The sequence below is a fragment of the Megalobrama amblycephala genome, linkage group LG22 (genome assembly GCF_018812025.1).
Source record: "Megalobrama amblycephala isolate DHTTF-2021 linkage group LG22, ASM1881202v1, whole genome shotgun sequence".
In the NCBI taxonomy this organism is placed as follows: Eukaryota; Metazoa; Chordata; class Actinopteri; order Cypriniformes; family Xenocyprididae; genus Megalobrama; species Megalobrama amblycephala.
The window spans coordinates 31,019,926-31,042,368 of NC_063065.1; positions in this window are offsets into that span (position 1 = coordinate 31,019,926).

The following is a 22,443-nucleotide window of genomic DNA, read 5'->3' on the forward strand; positions in this document are numbered from 1 at the left end:
ATTCATGTGAAACTCGCGCGAGAACTGCCGTCTTGTATGTTTCTCATCATCTGTTATTCTGTGTATTTTGTTGTGAGCATTAATAAAAATAATAAAAAAAAAAATAAAAAAAAAATCTGACGGCATCCAACATCTGCGTGAGTTTCTCGGCACGCTTACGTCACGCTTCAAGTTACGTCAAGCATGAACTCTCAACCCTCGCATGCACGCGCAGGAGACAGTTGTTCGAAAGTTTTAAAAAATTCAAATATTTGGTATTTTTCTTACAAATACGTATCGTTTCACTTCAGAAGACATCGATTCATCCATTAGGGTCGTGTGGATTACTGTAGTTATTGCTGTTTGTGCTGTTTGATGCTTTGACTTTTAGGAACACGTGAGCTTGCATTATAAAGCGTTCCCAGATGATTTATTTTTTGTCCTAAAATCCTTTTTGTGTTCATCTTAAGAAGGAAAGTCGTATACATCTCAGATGGCATGAGGGTAAAAGATGAGTAAACGGTGAGCACATTTCCGGGTGTACTGTATTTCTTATAATACAGAATAGCAAATGGGATTCCCTCTTAAGATTCATCAGTAGAAAGAAAGAAGAAGAGGAACAAGAGGAGGAGGAGGAAGCACAACTTTAAATCTGTTTTGAAATAAGTTGTTTTTCAAATAAAGTTTTCCAAGTGATATGACTGTTTGCGTTTTTATTTATTTATTTATTTATTTATTTATTTATTATTAATTACTTACCCTGTAACTATGAAATAAGAGGGTAACAAGCTCCACTTTAATTTACAGCCCGTAATGTCATACGTACCCCTTAGTTATAAAATATTTACAGTATAAATAATTTGTTATTTTCCTGGTTGTTACCCCTTTATTCCCAATACTTTACATATTTGTTCCCCTATACTTACTGTATAGTTACACTATAATTACTGAAAGTTACGCTGTAAATTTGTTGTAATTACGCAGTACTTTCCGGGCTGTAATCTAAAGCGTTACCATTCCATTCAGTTATCATGGATCTATGTGCAAGCCAGAGAACATTTGAGTTTAAAGATCAAAGTAAAGTAGTTTTGCCACTTAATGTGTTTTGATTGAAATGTGTATTGTTTGGATTAATATAATTGTTTTTCCAAATTCTCTAGGCATGATTGTTTATATTTCCAGTTCTGGTTTGAATTTAATTAAGTAGTTGTGTTCTTATTTTTAGATAATCTAGTGTGACAGCTTACCCGCCAATGGGGCAAATTGTCACAAGAGCACATTCTCTATTCAACTCCATAATGAGATATAAAATGTAATGCATACAACATATGTGCCCAAGACGTCCTTCTTTCATTTGGTATGACATTTATACCATTGTGATGTATGGTGCTCAGTAAATGTTAGACAGTGTGAAAAGTGTGACAACTTACCCCGCTCTCCACTAGTATAATATAGAATAAGTGCTTTTTTTTTTTTTTTTTTTTTTTTTTGCAAAATGCTCATCTCTAGAGTACGTTTTCCTCTTTAACTATACAGTTTAAGGAGAATGAATGGCTGTTCTGAAGTAAATGTCACATTACCTGACACATTTAAAAGCCATTTTCAAACAGTCGTCCAAAAGAGACCTGGGTAAAATGTGTAAAATGCAAGAAATGATGCTTGCACCTCAGGCCAGGCAGTTTATTGTGACTCTGAAGATGAGACTGATTAGTCAGATACAGGGCATCTGTTTACAGATACAGTTTAAGGAGAATGAATGGCTGTTCTGAAGTAAATGTCACATCACCTGACACATTTACAAGCTGTTTTATCCGCGTTTGAAACATTGATTGAGTGATTAAATGAGACCCGATACATTAAGTTGTACTGGTTCTTCAACATACCTTCTGATATTAATTCAAGTTCACTACTAGTTACAGTATAAAATAAAGAGGAACAGATGATCAGTCACATCCGATTTGCTTGAAAAATCACACCACATTAAAAGCAGCAAAACTGTATTATTTGAATTTTGTAATAAAACTTATGAAAAAGCTCAGCCAACATCTTCGTATCTCCCACAAGGTGATAAAGAAGAGTGGAAATGGCTCTGGATTCAGGATTCAGGGCTGTTGTCCCATTCCTAGATGTGGCAAGGAGGCCAGCCGTATAGACAGACACCTGAACTCCCACAAAGCTCACGCACAGGGAAGAGATGATGGTGGAATTAAAAAAAAAGAAGATTAATCAAGTTCTTGGGAAACCGAGAGCCTCGAATCCTGCTGTGCTCATGGCATCCACCCTTGAATTGGAGCCAGAGCAGGTTTGGACGACCCCGTTGTTCCCCGTGGATGAGTGTACTGATGGAAATTGTAAAAAGGAGTTTAAGAAATTAAAGAAGAGATGCAGATGGCTGCATATTCAGCAGGACGTGTTAAAAAGGCCACCCGACAGCTTTTATAGCCAGAGATTCCAATCCAGCATTCAACTCCACCATTCCCTATTCCACGGTCTGAGCCAGCAGCGGTTTGTCTGTTGAGCAGACCTCTGGAAGCCTGGATCTCTCCACACATCCTGGGCCAGCTGAAGAACAGCTCAACTTCCCCGTCCATGTGATGGAACTCTTTTCAAACGCTTTGTGTTGATGTACTAATTCTCACCTGTCTTGTTTGTCACGACAAGACAAAGTCCTGAAAGAGTTAGTTAACTATTGTAATGCAATTGCATTTAATAATATGTATGAGACATATTCCAGATGAACTTTGCAATCTGTTACAATGTAGTTACAAATTTCACTTAATCTACTCAGATCTCTTGCATTCAGATATGCACTGTGAAACGTGTTTCCATGTAACGCAACAGTTATTTTATTACACTCGGTACCGTTTGGTAAGTGAATTTTGCAATCTATTACAATGTAACTCTGTGGTTATATTACACTAACAATACAAATATGCAAATATCATTTGCATATTCAAAGTACCTTGATACAGATATAATTTTGTGTCGCTGTACTAATTTTCTCTTGCTTGTTTTTTTGCGATGACTAGATAAATGAAAGGAAGATAACAACGAGCAGCAGCTATAGACCAAAACCCTTCAGTAAAATGTAAAAAACAAACTCTGCCACTTACAGGCTTTCATAGCCTATATGTCTCAGGGGAAGTCTTCATTTTCAATGAGACCAGCAAAATCAAAACTCAAGTTTTGTTCTGAGCATGTCGTTTATAGTTATCTCAGTAATATATTGTGTGTCTGCTGAAGGTGGGTCAACAACAAACAAACAAACAAATCAAAACAGTTCCTGGCCGTCAGTATTTCTTCTTTACGTCCAAGCCCAACCCATGCAAAAAAACATTAATAGCCATTTTCAGGACACCTGGAATTGGATGGCTTTGCCAGGCTGCCCAGCCTTTACAGATCTGAGGACCTTTATTCTCTATGTAAGCGTTTTTCACCAGTGTTCGCTCACCTGGTAACCAACTGCCTTGTTTATCTCTCTCTTTCCAGGCCAAACGCAGACACTCTCCAGAGGACTGGCAAAAGATTTCCATCTTTATGTGCCTTGAGCCTGCAACATCCAACAAGGAATACATGTTAAATTTGACCCATCAGCATGCTCTGGAACATCTGAGGCTTCTGGAGGATGCACTGAAGTTGCCCGCCTCTAACAAACAACTTCCCCATCCCCAACATTCAAACCCCTTAAAAACAAGGGGAAATAAATAAATACATAAATGCAAGAAAAAAAAAAAAGTCATCAATACATTATTTGTGGAGGTAGCATTTGTACAACAAATAACTGGAGAAGGTTACATTACTGTTACATTAGTTTGTCATCTTATTCTTTTAAAGGGGTCATATCATGAATATCTGACTTTTCTCGTGTTTAAGTGCTATAATTGGGTCTCTGGTGCATCTACAAGCACAGAAAATGTGAGAAAGGACAACCCAGTAACTTTGTTTTGGTAAGCCTTTTTCTACAAGCGTGTGAAAAATCGTTCTGATTTCGTTCCCCTTGTGACGTAGGACCCCTGAATCTGTATGTTTCCACCCAAGGCGCCGCCATTGTTTTCGCAAGCGACGAGTAACACTGGTCCTGGCGTGCAGAAGCTGTCCCGTGGTTCAGCTACAGCCCTGATCAAACACACTTGAATGTCTTCAGGATTACTAAAGCTACGTGAAGGAAGGTGAGTTGTGTCGGAGCAAAACTCTGCAGGATACTCAAGAACGACCGTCCCTGAGCTCGTAATATGTCTCAGCTATGCAAACATTATCACTGATCTGGTAACAGCTATAATAGCAAACATACGAGTCTCCAGAAACTCCAGGCATCTGAGCCAATAAGGACGCAGTGGTGCCAGTTTCATATACAGTATATGCAATGTACTGTTAAATGTGGCTAAAGTTACCATGTTTCGTACTGTATTCATGTAGACCAGAGCCATTTCGTTATTTTCATTTTTAACCTGAAAATGCTTGCAGTCTGTATAATTCATAAACGCATCTTCATTCTTATCGAGGTCACCTTTAAAACTCATCATATTTACTTATATTATAATACTTTTCCATCTTTGCAGAAATAAAACATCCTTCTTCATTTGTTGGCATGCAGTCTTTTTTTCCATTCTATAATCTTGTTTCAGTCTCCATTGAACCAGGCTTGGAGGATCCTCTTCCGTCCAGTGCACTGTTATTTATTTATTCATTTATTTTTTTTGCCATCAATAACGATATCCATAGTACATCTCTCTTTTCCTCAATGTACTTTTTTTTTGTTTTTTTTTGGCCAATGCTTCCAACAAACACGCTACTGAATCTAGAGCTATCTCTACCTCTAGTATTTTGACATATAACACCTTCCACCTTCTTAATTATAAAGGTTTAGTATGTGGTTTACCTCAAGGAAGTTGTTTGGGTCCTCTTTTGTTTTCTGTTTTTATTAATGATTTGCCCTTACTGTCAAAAAAGCATCAATGACAATGTTTGCAGATGACTCAACTGTTTACTATGTGACAAACTTAATCATGTTCTGTCTAGAGAATTGGATTCGGTGTATGAGTGGGTTAGCGGAAACAAATTAGTCTTAAATATATCCAAAACTAAAAGTATGATTATTGGATCAAAACAAAAATTGATGCTTGGATCGGAATTAAAGTTACACATAGCCAGGCAAAGAATACAACAAGTAGAAAAGGCTAAACTGTTGGGTTTGGTTATTGATAGTAGTCTTTCTTGGACAGAACACATAAATACTATTGTTTACAGAATGGGACGCGGCATTGCAGTAACTAAAAAATGTTGTCATTATGTGAATCAGGACACTTTAAAAATAGTTACAGAGTCATTAATATTGTCACTTGTCATACTGCACTGAGGTGTGGTCTTCTGCATCTAAAAAGGACTTGACAAAAATGCAAGTTGTGCAAAATAATAAAGCAGTAAGACTTGTTCTGGGCTGCTCAATTATACGGAAGAGGATTAGGGCCAAGCAATAATAAAAAAATAAAACCATCTCGAGATTAAAGTTGTTAAATTTCGAGAAAAAACTCGTTAAATTTCGAGAAAAAACTCCTTAAATTTCAAGAAAAAGGTCGAGATAAAATGTTGAGGTAACACTTTAGAATAACTCACGCTATGAAGCATTAGTTAAGCATTAGTAAATAGTTAATTCATCATTTATAAAACATTAATAGACATTAGTAAGCCATTTATAAATACAGCTATAAATGCTTTGTTCTTGATTTATAAGCATATCTATAATGAGTTTAATAATTGTATTTTCATACTTTATTAATGATCAATTTATCATTTCTAAATTATGTATTACATTATTCACAAACCAGTAATTTAGGAGTTGTCAGTGGTTCATAAGATCATTTAGGAAATGTAAGTAAATGATTAATAAAATATTTATATGTACATTTATGCATCTTATTATTTAGACATATAGTATTAGTTACTCAGTGTGTTAATAAATGCTTTATTAACATATTCCTAGTGTCAAAACTACCTCGGTACTAACTTTAAAACATTAGAGAACAGCAGTGCAGAAGATCAACTGAACCTTTAAATCTCATTTATAAAAGCTTTAGAAAGCATAAACAGTCGTCACTTTAGATGAGCTCACAAAAATAGTTAACTGACCACTTCTAAATGTTTTATAACTACCTGAATTAATCATGAATTGCAGTAGGAATATGTTAATAAAACATTTACTAACACACTAAGTAACTATTACTATGTGTCTAAATAATAAGATGTATAAATGAATGTTTAAATAGTTTATTAATCATTTACTTACACTTACTAAATGAACTACTGACAACTCCTAAATAACTGGTTTGTAAATAATGTAATACTTAATTTAGAAATGATAAATTGATTATTAATAAAGTATGAAAATACAATTATTAAACTCATTATAGATATGCTTATAAATCAAGAATAAAGCAATTATAGCTGTATTTATAAACTACTTACTAATGTCTATTAATTCTTTATAAGTGATGAAATAACTATTAACTAATGCTTAACTAATGCTTCATAGAGTGCAGTTATTATAAAGCGTTACCATGTTGAGAATAAAGTCATTAAATTACGAGAAAAAAAGTCATTCAGAACAAATTCGTTAAATTATGAGAAAAAAGTCGTTAAATTACGGGAACAAAGTCATTAAATTACGAATTTGTTCTCACAATTTAACGACTTTTTTCTCGTAATTTAATTACTTTATTCTCAACATTATCTTGACTTTTTTTCTCGAAATTTAACGACTTTTTTTCTCATAATTTAATGAATTTGTTCTCATAATCTAACAACTTTTTTCTCATAATTTAATGACTTTATTCTTAACATTTTATCTCGACTTTTTTCTTGAAATGTAACAACTTTAATCTCGAGATGGTTTTATTTTTTTATTATTGCTTGGCCCTAATCCTCTTCCGTACAATTAAAACAAGTAGAGATCAGATGTATTCTACTCTTTCATGGCTCACTTTAAACCAGAGAATAATAGTTACTTTAAGCACCATGATATATAACACAATGACAATGAAAATGCCTATTTTTCTGTTTAATCAAATAGTGTACTGTAACTCTGTGCACAATCATAACACCAGAAAGGCAAACAATGGTCATATAATGACACCCTATCGAAAATCTAATTTTATGAAGAAAACCGTCCTGTATAGAGCTATTGTCATCTGGAATAACATTCCCATTGAGGTTTGTCAGCTTTGTAATAAGCTGTCATTTAAAAGTAGTCTAAGGTGTTATGTGCTGATGTAGGTTCTTATATGTCTTGATTAATGTAATTATAAATCATATTGTATTTATGTCTCGTCCTGTTATGGACCGAAACCAGATATATATATATATATTATATTTATTATTATCCTTTTGTATTTTTGATTTTTGATTTATTATTATCCTTTTGTATGAATGAGATGCGCATCTATTAGTTGGAAAGTGCTATTCTAAAACATAAAATATTATTCTCTTTGTTTGGTTCTTTCATCACCAGTACTTTTTCTTTTATAAATACCTGAAAGACCTGTCTGAAGGAATTCTAAATAGTTCTTGAAGTTGTGAAAAAGATTTAAGTTCTGTTCCATTGAATAATTTTTTCATTATACTAGGACCTTCATCTGCCCATGTTCTGAATCCACTGTCCCACACAGATGGAAAAAATTCAATATATGGGCATTTTTTTTTTTTAAATTGGTCCAAATGTTTAGAGTATGTTTTATCCATTCATTACCAATTCTCCTTTTAAGACCCGATTTTATCTAATGTCATTTGCTGATATTACCGACAATTTCAAAATCCCTAAAAAACATTATTATAAATATTTGCAGATTAGGAACTTCATACGTACTGCCCGGGGTCAAGGACTTAATGATCTCTTTTATACAATATGTTATTATCAGGTTCTCAGGAATCATCTGCATCCAGATTAGCTATGTGGGAACAACACCTTGGATTGAAGATAGATAAGGATAAATGGGAGGAAAAAATGTGTAAAGGCCCAAACACAGACTGTCAATAGCAGACTTAAACTGTTATAATTGGCTAATGCGTACTTATATAACTCCGGTAAAATTAAATACAATTTATAGCAACATACCAGATACTTGTTTTAAATGTAACGATGAAAAAGGCACATTAATTCATTGTATGTGGGAATGTGATAGAATGAAAGAGTTTTGGAAAGAAATTAGTAATATGATATATGGCATATAGTCTCAGTGAGATTACCACTGGATCCTGGATTTTTTATTCTTGGTATTCATCCAGCTAATTGGAATATTAAGAAGGATACACAAGTATTGATAGACGTGTATACGGCATGCCAAAAGGCTCATAGCCATTTACTGGAAAAAAATATATCCCGATGGTTAAGAGAAATATCTTCATGCATTGCAATGGAAAAAAATAACCTATATTATTAAGGGTAAAGAAGACAAATTTAACAGTGTCTGGAGTCTCTTTTTACTATTTATTGAACACAGAGATATTAACAATATAATGGACGAGGAACAAACTGCTTAATCATTAGGTATTATATTCATATGAAAATATACTTTAATGGACTATACTAGCCCTACTTTATTGCTTATATTTTTGGTTATTATATGCAATCTATTGTTAACTCTGACCAAAGTATATATTGCATTACCCAATGTTGGTTTGTGCTATTACAGTTTGTATGTAAAATGAGCCCCGGTGTTTGTTTGTTTGTTTTGTTTTTGTTTCTGTACATTGATTCTGTACAGATATGTGATGTACATTGTTGTGTAAGTGTTCAAGAAAATGCAATAAAAAAAGACCCAATTTTATACTTATGAAAGTATCTCTTTGATTGTCCTCGCTTCTATTTCTACCCATCATGATTCCCCATTTCTAAATCCAAGCCACTACTGCAGTTAGCTGGAACCAGAGATCACCATTGCTTCAGATTCATTTTCATTAACTTTATATCCCGAGACTAGTCCATATCCATCCAGACATTGCATGAGTGCAGGGATGGAACGAGATGGGTTTTCTATGAAGAGCAATGCTATTTTATGTTTCATCCTCCATTCCCTGAATCTGTGAATACTGTGTATCTTTTTATTCCTCGTCAGGTTTCCACTGGAGGTGTGGATAGCTCATATTCCATGAATGGTAAACACTTAAAAAAGGGCTTTTGTTGTTCATTCAGAGTCAGTCGTACACGAACCTCACATAAAATCTCCAACACAGGATCTCACCTGTAACATATTTGACTTTCTACTGCACAGACAGCCAAATTTTACTAAAAGCCCATCGTGCCAGTGGTAATTATCAAAGATTTATTTATTTATTTATTGCATGTTTTTGGCCCAAAAATCTAAGGGAGCGCATACCCTTGTTCCCTGAAAAGACATCTCCCTTGTGTAACATCTGCTGGTGCTTTTAAGTTCTCCATAGGGGGCCAGGCCTTTGTAATCAGGGGTCTGATTGTTCTCGAGTGTTTCTGAGTGCTCTCTACAGGCAGAACTACACTGAAAAATAAATTATTTCATCAACAAAGGATTGTCTCAAATGAACACCTGAATGAACTTTCAGACCAGTATATTAGAGTTTTCCTGAAACAAGTTGGTCACCTCTTACTGCATGTAGAAACTTTTTGTTCTTAAACCTGTCCCCTTTTTTAGTCCAGTTTATAGGATTGTTCTTGCATCAAACCATATAGACGCACAATAGCCACATTAAATATGAGCCCTTCAGAACTCCTTGTCTGAGGTTTATTTTTATCTATAAACCTGATGCAGTAGATTTATTTTCATGTAGATGTGGTTTGGATCGCTGTCTTTTTGTTAAACGTGTCAGTGCTGGTGTTAGATATAAAGTCAAATTCTGTTAAGCACCGTGGGTGTGGATTTGCCAAAAACAACTCAAACTTAGACAAACAATATATTTCTGCTTTGCTTTCATGGTTTCTGATGGCTGTCTGAAGAGCATTCTCCAGTTTTGCATATGAATGTAATGTATCATAAGAGTGTTGGACCATTGGATGCAGAGTGTAGAGCGCATAATTTAATATACATGGCCATAATGATAATTGTGTCTAAAGAAATATGAGATGCTCTGACCCAATTGAATTTGGCTCTTGTCAAACTCACTCAAATTCTTACGCTTGCCCATTTTCTAACACATCAACTTTGAGGACAAAATGTTCACTTGCTGCCTAATATATCCACCCACTAACAGGTGCCGTGATGAAGAGATGATCAGTGTTATTCTCTTCACCTGTCAGTGCTCATAATGTTATGCTGATCGGTGTATGTTTGTTAACCCGTCCATTATTGCTGTGGATATAATCACGTTTTCGGGGTTATTTGTGGTCTGTTGAGACCAGTTGTAGACAGTTCTTTTTTCCCTGATATGGCTGCTTTGTACATTATTTCCTCCTGAAAGATTTTTATAGTATTCATATTTGGTCTCCTCATGTTTAACAGACAAAGAACTGTGGGTCCAAACACCAACTTCAGTGATGTGAGATTATAAGACTATTTAGCTATACCAAACATGTCCTGTTCCAAACAGGTTATGAATGTTATCGATTAGTTGAAGGTTCGATGCCAAAATTAAATTCATAATTTGACGTTCCTGCACTTCTTAATGATCACAGTCTGTGGAACTGAGGAACTGTACTTTACATCCTCAATCAATACTATGGACCTCCAGCGGGCAGTGAATATTTCCTTTATAGATTTCTATGCCATGTCCTCAAAACAAATAATTGCGCAAACAACATCTATTTACAGCAAGGTCTTCTCAGATGGCCTGAGGGGAATTTGCTGTGTTCAGGTAACCAGAGAAGAATGATATTCCTCTCCTTGATAACAACAGCATATATAAAGTATCCCAGAGGATGGACTATAGCAGAGTGATCTCATTAGTATTCGCAGATGGTCGTACGTGAAGTGTGGTTTTAGCACACATGCATTTTTTCATACACTTAGAGAGACTCTAATAAGTACTATATCAACACATTGACAGTTTTATATATTTATGACTCCCATGAGGTTCACCGACTATGAAATTCTTGGAATTCATATGTTGTGTTTGTTATATTTATAATAAGACTTTACAGTAAGATTCAATTGGTTAATATTATAGTTATCTTGAACTAACAATAATTTAACAGTTTGAACCTTATTGTAAAGTGTTACTGTATTTATAATAAATAAGATTAATTAAATATGTTTAATGGCATTACATTTACTTGATTTAACAAATTTGACGCTTAAAATTTTATGTACAAATGAAACATTTTGGACAAATGTAACATTTATGGAAGGGATAATCCATGGCTAGCTGTGCATTAAACGATTATAATGCATAACGTGGAGGCAACGAACCACCCGCTGCGAGTGCGTTCATATCAATTCCAGTCATCATAGCATTCGTAAAGATGTGTACATCTTTAAAGTTGTGTTAATAGTAGACTTTACATTTGAAATGCTTTCAATTTGTTGGTATTTTGTTTTTTGGTGTGTATCCTAACCAGTGTTGGGGGACTTTTAACAGTAATGTGTTACAATAAAGAAACTAATTGAGCTACTTAGTTACTTTTTTTTCTCAGCTGGGCTGGGATTGATTGTTTTTTAATAATAATAATAATAATAATAATAATAAATTAAAAAAAAAAGTTCTATTTTTTTCGCAAGTGTAAATTGCTAATTCTTGTGCATGGTTTACTCTTTCGTTTTCCTCAATTTGCTAAACCATGCGTACGATTTACTATTTCATTCCCTCAATTTACTAAATCATGTGCACAATTTACTATTTTGTTCCCTTGATGTACTAAATTGTGTCCATGATTTACTATTTTGTTTTCCTCGATTTGCTAAATTGTGTGCACTATTTACTATTTCATTCCCTCGATTTGCTAAATTGTGCGGACGATTTACTGTTTCGTTCCCTCGATTTGATAAATTGAGTGCACTACTTACTATTTCGTTCCCTCGATTTGCTAAATTGTGTGCACTATTTACTATTTCGTTCCCTCGATTTGCTAAATTGTGTGCACTATTTACTATTTCGTTCCCTCGATTTGCTAAATTGAGTGCACTATTTACTATTTCGTTCCCTCGATTTGCTAAATTGTGTGCACTATTTACTATTTCGTTCCCTCGATTTGCTAAATTGTGTGCACTATTTACTACTTCGTTCCCTCGATTTGCTAAATTGTGTGCACTATTTACTATTTCGTTCCCTCGATTTGCTAAATTGTGTGCACTATTTACTACTTCGTTCCCTCGATTTGCTAAATTGTGTGCACTATTTACTATTTCGTTCCCTCGATTTGCTAAATTGTGTGCACTATTTACTATTTCGTTCCCTCGATTTGCTAAATTGAGTGCACTATTTACTATTTCGTTCCCTCGATTTGCTAAATTGTGTGCACTATTTACTATTTCGTTCCCTCGATTTGCTAAATTGTGTGCACTATTTACTACTTCGTTCCCTCGATTTGCTAAATTGTGTGCACTATTTACTACTTCGTTCCCTCAATTTGCTAAATTGTGTGCACTATTTACTACTTCGTTCCCTCGATTTGCTAAATTGTGTGCACTATTTACTATTTCGTTCCCTCAATTTGCTAAATTGTGTGCACTATTTACTACTTCGTTCCCTCGATTTGCTAAATTGTGTGCACTATTTACTATTTCGTTCCCTCAATTTGCTAAATTGTGTGCACGATTTAGTATTTCGCTCCCTCAATTTACTGAATTGTGCAGACGATTTACTATTTCACGCTCCTCGATTTGCTAAATTGTGTGCACTATTTACTATTTCGCTTTCCTTGATTTGCTAAATTGTGTGCACTATTTACTACTTCGTTCCCTCGATTTGCTAAATTGTGTGCACGATTTACTACTTCGTTCCCTCGATTTGCTAAATTGTGTGCACTATTTACTATTTCGTTCCCTCGATTTGCTAAATTGTGTGCACTATTTACTACTTCGTTCCCTCGATTTGCTAAATTGTGTGCACTATTTACTATTTCGTTCCCTCGATTTGCTAAATTGTGTGCACTATTTACTATTTCGTTCCCTCGATTTGCTAAATTGTGTGCACTATTTACTACTTCGTTCCCTCGATTTGCTAAATTGTGTGCACTATTTACTATTTCGTTCCCTCGATTTGCTAAATTGTGTGCACTATTTACTATTTCGTTCCCTCGATTTGCTAAATTGTGTGCACTATTTACTACTTCGTTCCCTCGATTTGCTAAATTGTGTGCACTATTTACTATTTCGTTCCCTCGATTTGCTAAATTGTGCGCACTATTTACTATTTCGTTCCCTCGATTTGCTAAATTGTGTGCACGATTTAGTATTTCGCTCCCTCAATTTACTGAATTGTGCAGACGATTTACTATTTCACGCTCCTCGATTTGCTAAATTGTGTGCACTATTTACTATTTCGCTTTCCTTGATTTGCTAAATTGTGTGCACTATTTACTACTTCGTTCCCTCGATTTGCTAAATTGTGTGCACGATTTACTACTTCGTTCCCTCGATTTGCTAAATTGTGTGCACTATTTACTATTTCGTTCCATCGATTTGCTAAATTGTGTGCACTATTTACTACTTCGTTCCCTCGATTTGCTAAATTGTGTGCACTATTTACTATTTCGTTCCCTCGATTTGCTAAATTGTGTGCACTATTTACTATTTCGTTCCCTCGATTTGCTAAATTGTGTGCACTATTTACTACTTCGTTCCCTCGATTTGCTAAATTGTGTGCACTATTTACTATTTCGTTCCCTCGATTTGCTAAATTGTGTGCACTATTTACTATTTCGTTCCCTCGATTTGCTAAATTGTGTGCACTATTTACTACTTCGTTCCCTCGATTTGCTAAATTGTGTGCACTATTTACTATTTCGTTCCCTCGATTTGCTAAATTGTGCGCACTATTTACTATTTCGTTCCCTCGATTTGCTAAATTGTGTGCACGATTTAGTATTTCGCTCCCTCAATTTACTGAATTGTGCAGACGATTTACTATTTCACGCTCCTCGATTTGCTAAATTGTGTGCACTATTTACTATTTCGCTTTCCTTGATTTGCTAAATTGTGTGCACTATTTACTATTTCGTTCCCTCGATTTGCTAAATTGTGTGCACTATTTACTATTTCGTTCCCTCGATTTGCTAAATTGTGTGCACTATTTACTACTTCGTTCCCTCGATTTGCTAAATTGTGTGCACTATTTACTATTTCGTTCCCTCGATTTGCTAAATTGTGCGCACTATTTACTATTTCGTTCCCTCGATTTGCTAAATTGTGTGCACGATTTAGTATTTCGCTCCCTCAATTTACTGAATTGTGCAGACGATTTACTATTTCACGCTCCTCGATTTGCTAAATTGTGTGCACTATTTACTATTTCGCTTTCCTTGATTTGCTAAATTGTGTGCACTATTTACTACTATTTCGTTCCCTCGATTTGCTAAATTGTGCGCACGATTTACTATTTCGTTCCCTCGATTTGCTAAATTGTGTGCACTATTTACTATTTCGTTCCCTCGATTTGCTAAATTGTGCGCACGATTTACTATTTCGTTCCCTCGATTTGCTAAATTGTGTGCACGATTTACTATTTCGTTCCCTCGATTTGCTAAATTGTGCGCACGATTTACTATTTCGTTCCCTCGATTTGCTAAATTGTGTGCACGATTTACTATTTCGTTCCCTCGATTTGCTAAATTGTGCGCACGATTTACTATTTCGTTCCCTCGATTTGCTAAATTGTGTGCACTATTTACTATTTCGTTCCCTCGATTTGCTAAATTGTGTGCACTATTTACTATTTCGTTCCCTCGATTTGCTAAATTGTGTGCACGATTTACTATTTCGTTCCCTCGATTTGCTAAATTGTGTGCACTATTTACTATTTCGTTCCCTCGATTTGCTAAATTGTGTGCACGATTTACTATTTCGTTCCCTCGATTTGCTAAATTGTGTGCACTATTTACTATTTTGTTCCCTCGATTTGCTAAATTGTGCGCACTATTTACTATTTCGTTCCCTCGATTTGCTAAATTGTGTGCACGATTTAGTATTTCGCTCCCTCAATTTACTGAATTGTGCAGACGATTTACTATTTCGCGCTCCTCGATTTGCTAAATTGTGTGCATGAGAACGTCATCCTCTTTTCATCTTCAGGGACTGTTTTGTTTGAAGCGCGATATTAAACTGGTAAGAAAATGTAAGGATATTAGCTCAAAATAAATATGTCAATTAATCATAACTAGTTCTAATTAATTATGAATATTTGGATCAGTTAATAAAATTTACTTAATGTAACAAAATTAATATGACAATCAACTAACCTGTTCGTCCAGTGAACACAGTGTTAATTGTTCATTAATTCTAAGAAATGTTCCTTTCCAGGTTATGGGAAACAACATTCTTATTGTACGGTACTACTCAGAGCATGCAGTCAAGATCTGATCATTTAAGAAGCTTTCTATTCACAGACAGGGAGTCAGAACCAAATATGTATTGTGCACAAGTTTTATTAACTAAATCACAAACACGTAGCTAACTAACAAACACAAACATACATACACGCAAGTCACACATAAATGGGAACAATGATAAATCTGAATGAAACCAGAGGTGGGAAACCATAGGAGCTATGAAGAAACCAAAAACCAGGAAAAGAATCATCAGTATTCATTATAAAACCTCCTTTGTAACAAAGGATGTTCACAATTTTAACTAACTAGCAGTGATTTAATATATCGTATGATACTTGCATTAAGCCTCTGCCTTTTTGAAGGGTGTCTGGATGTCTTCTGCGTTGAATGAAGAAGCGATAACAAACTTGCATGGTTAGTTTGAATCTTGTAGTAAATAAGAGTTCTTTCACTCTTCTAGAGGAGCACATGGCTGCGGTTGCAGGTTTAGGATTACAGGCCTGGCAGGCCCTTAGGCCTTGGCCTAAAGAGGCGTCAGTCCGTCCAAGCAAAAGAGAGAGGAGGAGAACTGTGCGCTGACTTTTAGCCTCTGGTGCTGGACATTCCCCCTCTGGGTCAGAGGACCAATGATACATAAGCTCCCGACAGGAAAGTTTACGATCCTTTGTGTTTCTAGCAGGGGATCTGGGCTAGATTTCCCGATAACGTTGTCTCTTAGCGCGCTAGGTGGTAAAGGTAGACCTTAACTGAAGATATACCGTTTCTAGGTGTGTTCAAGGTATATCTTCTTAATTGCGACGTTACCAGGTGCTGTCCATGGCGCTGGTGCTGAATTGGTTGATATCGATGACTCGAAAATTGATAAATCACTCTATACAGGGGCTGCATCACAGCATTTTGTGAGAAATCAGTGTTCTTTATAAAAAGAAGCACTTCAGAAGTAGAAATTGCATTTATCAGGACTCGTGGGATGCAAACTAAATCTATATTGTAATTTATCTAAATTCTGGGGGTGCGGAGCCCTCATCAGAGTTTAAAGGTCCCGTTCTTCGTGATCCCATGTTTCAAACTTTAGTTAGTGTGTAATGTTGTTGTTAGAGTATAAATAAAATCTGTAAAATTTTAAAGCTCAAAGTTCAATGCCAAGCGAGATATTTTATTTAATAGAAGTCGCCTACATCGAACGGCCAGTTTGGACTACATCCCTCTACTTCCTTCTTAAATGACGTCACTAAAACAGTTTTTGACTAACCTCCGCCCACAGGAATACACAAGAGTTGCGTTTGTAGAGTGTGTTTGTCACCATGTCGTCGAAACGCTGTTATTTTCATCCCGCAGTCCAATCACCGGGTCTGATTCCGGCTCAAATTGATAGGGTAAAATTAAAGACATGTTTACAATAACACTGAGCGCGTGCAGCTCCACGTTATGGTAAGAGGCGTGACCTTTCCGGGCACGGTGTGCTCAACTGCTGTCGAATCACAACACAGGAACCGCTGGCACAATCAGAACTCGTTACGTATTTCTGAAGGAGGGACTTCATAGAACAAGGAAGTCATCAGCCCGTTTTTATGACAGTGGAAACAGCGGTATACAGATAAGTAAATTATGTGAAAAATACTGTGTTTTTTTACACGCGAAACATGAAACATGTTATATTGCACACTATAAACACAATCAAAGCTTCAAAAAACCACGAAAAACGGGACCTTTAAGGCGACCGTTATTTATAAAAAAAAGTTTTAATTCCTTGTAGACGCGTCATGCAACTTACAGAAACTTAGGTATCGCGTTTATATCGTTTTTTAATTTTTTTATTCAAAATATTCACAAACTTGATAACTATATCATGAATTTTATGATATATTCTGATTGTAAAATATGTGGAAGTGAATATGTTTTGTCGCACGATGAGTTTGCACGGCAATTCAGAGCTGTCAGATTACATAAAAGTATGTATCCGGTGAACTGGGAGAAGAATAGAGTAAACTTTATTGTTACTTACACAATGTGTATCTGATATGAATAAAACACTTCGTCAAATTATATAATTGAAAGGGTTATTGTTGCAGCTTCTGTAGACATCAGTGTATGGAATTTGATTTTAACAAACTATAAATGTCTTTTTTATGCAGTATAGCCTATTTAATTCAAATGTGTATTTAAAAGTCTGAAAATAAACCTGATGAGGTTAAAAACACCGAATAGTTGTGATATATGACGCATCTGTCTCTGGATCAGCGCTAAAGCAATTTTGAATTTAGCAGTGAATCTTTGCATTTTATTCTTTGCCATAATCCTAATCGAACACTGGGTGTATTACAGCTTCAGAATTATATTAGTATAGACTGTCAACAGTGAGAAGGTATAGCAAAGAGTGCTCCAGACCAACCTTACAAAAGTATGACTTACAGAAGGTACACTTAACTAAGAACGGGAAACACATATTAACGTTAAGGTACAGCGTAAGGTGTAATTTAAGAATGACGTAGAGTTAAGAAGGTTTCGGGAAACCCAGCCCTGCACATTAACTGGTTCAGTTGTTTTGAAGAAACTATTAATGATTCTTGTAATACTGATATGATGCACAGGTCTCGACATACCCCATACACGAACATTCAAATCTTCAAAATACAAACTCACAGACACCAAACTTAGTATAGGTGAGTTTACGTTAACCTTTTGGTTCTTATAATAAAATATGCATAACAATACTGAATTCAAAAATCAGAGATAATGCACAAACAGTAATAATGGATGCCATGTCCTATGGATATGCATGTTCATTTATAGAACAGCCTGTCTGTTTTGAGGGTTTTCTATGTGTCTCTTTGTCTCTGCTTTTCCACGTGCAACACACACATACTTCAGGGCAATAAAACTAAGGCTGGTCTTCTCAGGGGATGGGGACAGATCCCAGAGTAAGTTTTAAACAATTATTTGTTAAATATAACAAATTTGTCTCAGTCGTTACAAAAATTATGTCTGACAAATGTTTCAGAAGGTTTTTGACACCTGATGACACACACAGTCTGTGCATTTTCTGTCTGGGAGAAGAGCATGTACGGGCAGTTCTTGAGGGATCTGCTTGTGCAAACTGTAAGCGTCTGCCTGTTAGGACGCTCCGCTCCTGTTTGGCCCTCGTTTGTTGTCATTTTAAAAGTAATGTCTTACTTTGCTAGTTACTCAAAAAAGTAATCTGATTACATAACTCGCGTTACCTCCAACACTGATCCTAACATACTAAAATGTACACTTTAAAAATGCTGGGTTATGTCAACCCACGTTTGGGTCAAATATGGACAAACCCAACCATTGGGTTTAACATTTTAAACCAACAGCTGCCTTTGTCCATATTTGACCCAAACATGGGTTGAAACAAACGAGCATTTTTTAGAGCGTACAGTTTATGTGCACATATTTATGGATACACCACGAGTTTCAGGACTAGCTTTAGAATGGAGGAGATTTTGGGTTGGTTTGAAAGTGTCATCAGCAAATCACTATGTTGTTAAACAGCGAGTGAATCACAATGACTCATTTGGTGCAAAGACAGAGGTTTCGTAAATAATTATGGCTGCACAATTAAGAACGAATCTGGCACATTATTCACACAATCATCTGACAGATTGATTCATCATCCCTGTTGAGGGACACTCTTTAGATTTAGCAAAGAAAACAGCTGAAAAATGAGAAAGTTGAGCTGAAATGAGATGTTTTGACATGTTGAAATACAGTCCTTGGCTGCGTGTCATTTGGTAGGATGGGTGTCATATTTCTCTCTCTTTCACTGCACTTTTTAGGCCATGAGTAGAGCGAACACATCTTTAATTAGGCAGTGTGAGTTGAGGCTCAGAGAATGGCCCTCAGTTAACAATATTTCGTATTAATTAAAATGTTAATTAAGACAGAATCCCTGAAGCCAGAGTGTGAGTCAGAGTCCTTTTTATAGGTCATGCGCGCTTCTCCTTTGGACACTGTCAATTTTCAGACTCCGCACGAATCCAAACTTTAAAGTCTCTGCATACAAATATCCTATGCCCTTAAATTTATGAATGACTTTCCGTTCTTGGCCTTTGCTTCTCTGAAGCAGTCTGGGATTGCCGGGGTGATCTCATTCATATTCGTAGATAGACTATTCGTATTGACATAAAATGCATGATTTATTTTTTATGTACAACTTTAGTGATCTTTAAAATCTTATGTAAGTGTAGTCATTTATCAGTACACGGTGGAATCTTTTTTTAATAGCATATTTATTTATAAATGAAATCGATAAATCCAGTTTAGAAATATTAACTGACTTGATATCAGGCAAGGCACAAAATGCTAAGCAAGCAAACACTGGCATTTAATTCCAGCAAAAACAAAGTTTAGCGCTGCAATTAAATGCTTACCTCGTCGTCTGCCAATCATTTCGCGGCGGCAGTACAGTCAGATGACAGAATATATAAGGCTGAACACTGCCACTGACGGTTTCTGACATTTTCAGTGCGTGAGATTGGCCTGTTTTGTTGTTGCCGGTATGCTGGAACATCATCTCTTGAAGCTCCGCCCTCTTCTGGAAAAGGGGCTGGGAACACCAGCTTATTTGCATTTAAAGGGACACAGCTTGTTTTTGCAATTTTAACATGCTATAATAAATGATCGCAGACACACTCTGGGGACACCAGAGACTTATATTACATCTTGTGATTATAGGCATTACAAGTCCCCTTTAAGGGAACATTATGATGCATTATGAGTTCTCGGTAAGATTTTATCTGAATTAAAGAGTTTCAATGTTTTAACTTGATTTCCATTCTTGGGTGCTGTACAGTTCTGGAGAAACTACATCTTTTTATACTAAGAAAGTCTGGATGGCTGACCCAATTATTATACTTAAAACGAGTAGTTGCCGTTTTAACAGACTGATTGGTGCCGAGGAAAATGTAGGTCACAACTTAAATTCAGATAAAGTTATTTCTGCTAACACAGCTGCTTTTGAATGACGGTTAAAGGGATAGTTCACACAAAAATGAAGATTATCCCATGATTTACTCATCCTAGGTGCATATGACTATCCTCTTTCAGCCAAACACATTCAGAGATATATTTAAAAATATCCTGGCTCTTCCAAGCTTTATAATGGGAGTGAACTGGGCAAGATAATTGAACTCTTTAATGGAGAAAGATGCTTTTTGTGAAGTTATTACAACTTGATGAAAGATTAAGGACAAACATTTTTATTCTTAAGAATAATATGCAACACTAAGAGTGAATCTTTTATCAATTTATTATTTATCACTGTGATTTATGAATAACAATAAAATAGAACATTAATAAGTCATCTTCTAATGCAACATTTAAAATGCATTTTTAAAATACTGTTTTTATTATTTATTTATTTATATGGTACTGTGGCTACATTTTTAAATATGAATTAAACAATTTTAAATGTTTATATTTGTCAGTATCAAAAGTGTATGTATATATGTTTTTATGTTTGAATTTATACATAGATCATTGTTAATCAATGATAAGATGCACACAATACACTTTCAAAAATTCAAAGAAGTAAGTTTTGAATTCATGCAATTTGTTGCATGTTATTTAAGGACACGTTTTGGACGTCATGCTTGAAAGATGGCAGGTTGTGCAGTAAAAACTGTGAATTTCCAATGTTTACCGTAGCTAATTTAGTTATAAAAATGGCTTTTGTACGGTATAGTTATTTGAATCTGCGAAATGCTGTTAGCAATGATTCGGCGGCTCATAACTGGCACTCGAGCCCATAATAAATTTGATTTTGGTGTCATTTTTATTGTGTATTCAGTGGACGATAGGCACTTGCTGGCAGCGATGCAGGCGTTCACTCTCACATGCCCTCTGAAACAATCCTCTCCCTAAATCGTCATGATGTTTTCATGAGCTCTTTCTTTTCACTCGTGAAGCACTAATATTCCCTCATTGTACCACAATCACTATATATCTCTCCTCTTTTCTTTTCTACTCCAGTCCCCTCGCAGAAATCACACCCACTCATGACTCTCAGTGGCTTCGCTTCCCCAGTATCTCCAGCTTTGTGTCAGACGTGGAGAAAAACAGGCTTCGAGCCACGCAAAACCTACGGCAAGGCCGTTTCTGTATCATGTAAAGTGTTTTAAACATTAGATTGTTCTTTTGATGTGTTTAGCGGTGGATGCTTCGCCACAGGGGAAATTTGCTTTTGCTTTATCTACATTGACGTAGCCGTGCTTCCCCTCTCCGTGTTTTCCCAGTTTCCCAGACGCTGAGTTCATTAACATGAAGGATTTTTATAGGATGCCATTAAAGGACCTTACATCAACGTCTCCTCAAATTGATTGGTTTTAACGAGAACAAATAAAAGATGCAAGCAGTGTTTTTACAATGAAATGTTTATTTATTGTCCTCATATTATTCATTCAGTAAGTATCTGTGCTGCTGACGCAGAGGTCACGGGCTCAAATGACCCAAGAAACCGGAGAGATACCGAGATTACAATTCTGGCCCATCATTATTACGCCCTTGAACAAGGTCGTTGACCCGGATGAGTTAGTGCTACCTGGTTTAGTGGGGATAATGTGATTATTCATGTGTTTTTGCCAAAGGTGAAATGACCACTAGACCAGTGGTGCTAAAAGTGCTATGACTTTTACTTCCAATGACACGGAGCAAGAATACAGGGGTTATCAAGTCAAAACAGCTTTTCCTTTTCCTCAAATAAGGCTATTATATGGCTTCAGATATTATATTATATTTTTAGCAGCATTTATTAATCTTTGTTAATGTTAGTTAAATAAAAATACAACTGTTCATTGTTTGTTCATTAACTAATGTTAACAGATTTTGATTTTAAAAATGTATTAGTAAATGTAGAAAATCCTTCTCTATCCATGTGAAACGGCTTCGCAAACAAGAACAAATGTGATTGATTTTGTCTGTGGGGAATTGATTGGATGGTTGTGGTTTGCTATTGGTGGAGCTCATGTGAGTGACAGGTTGCCCCGCCCTCGTCA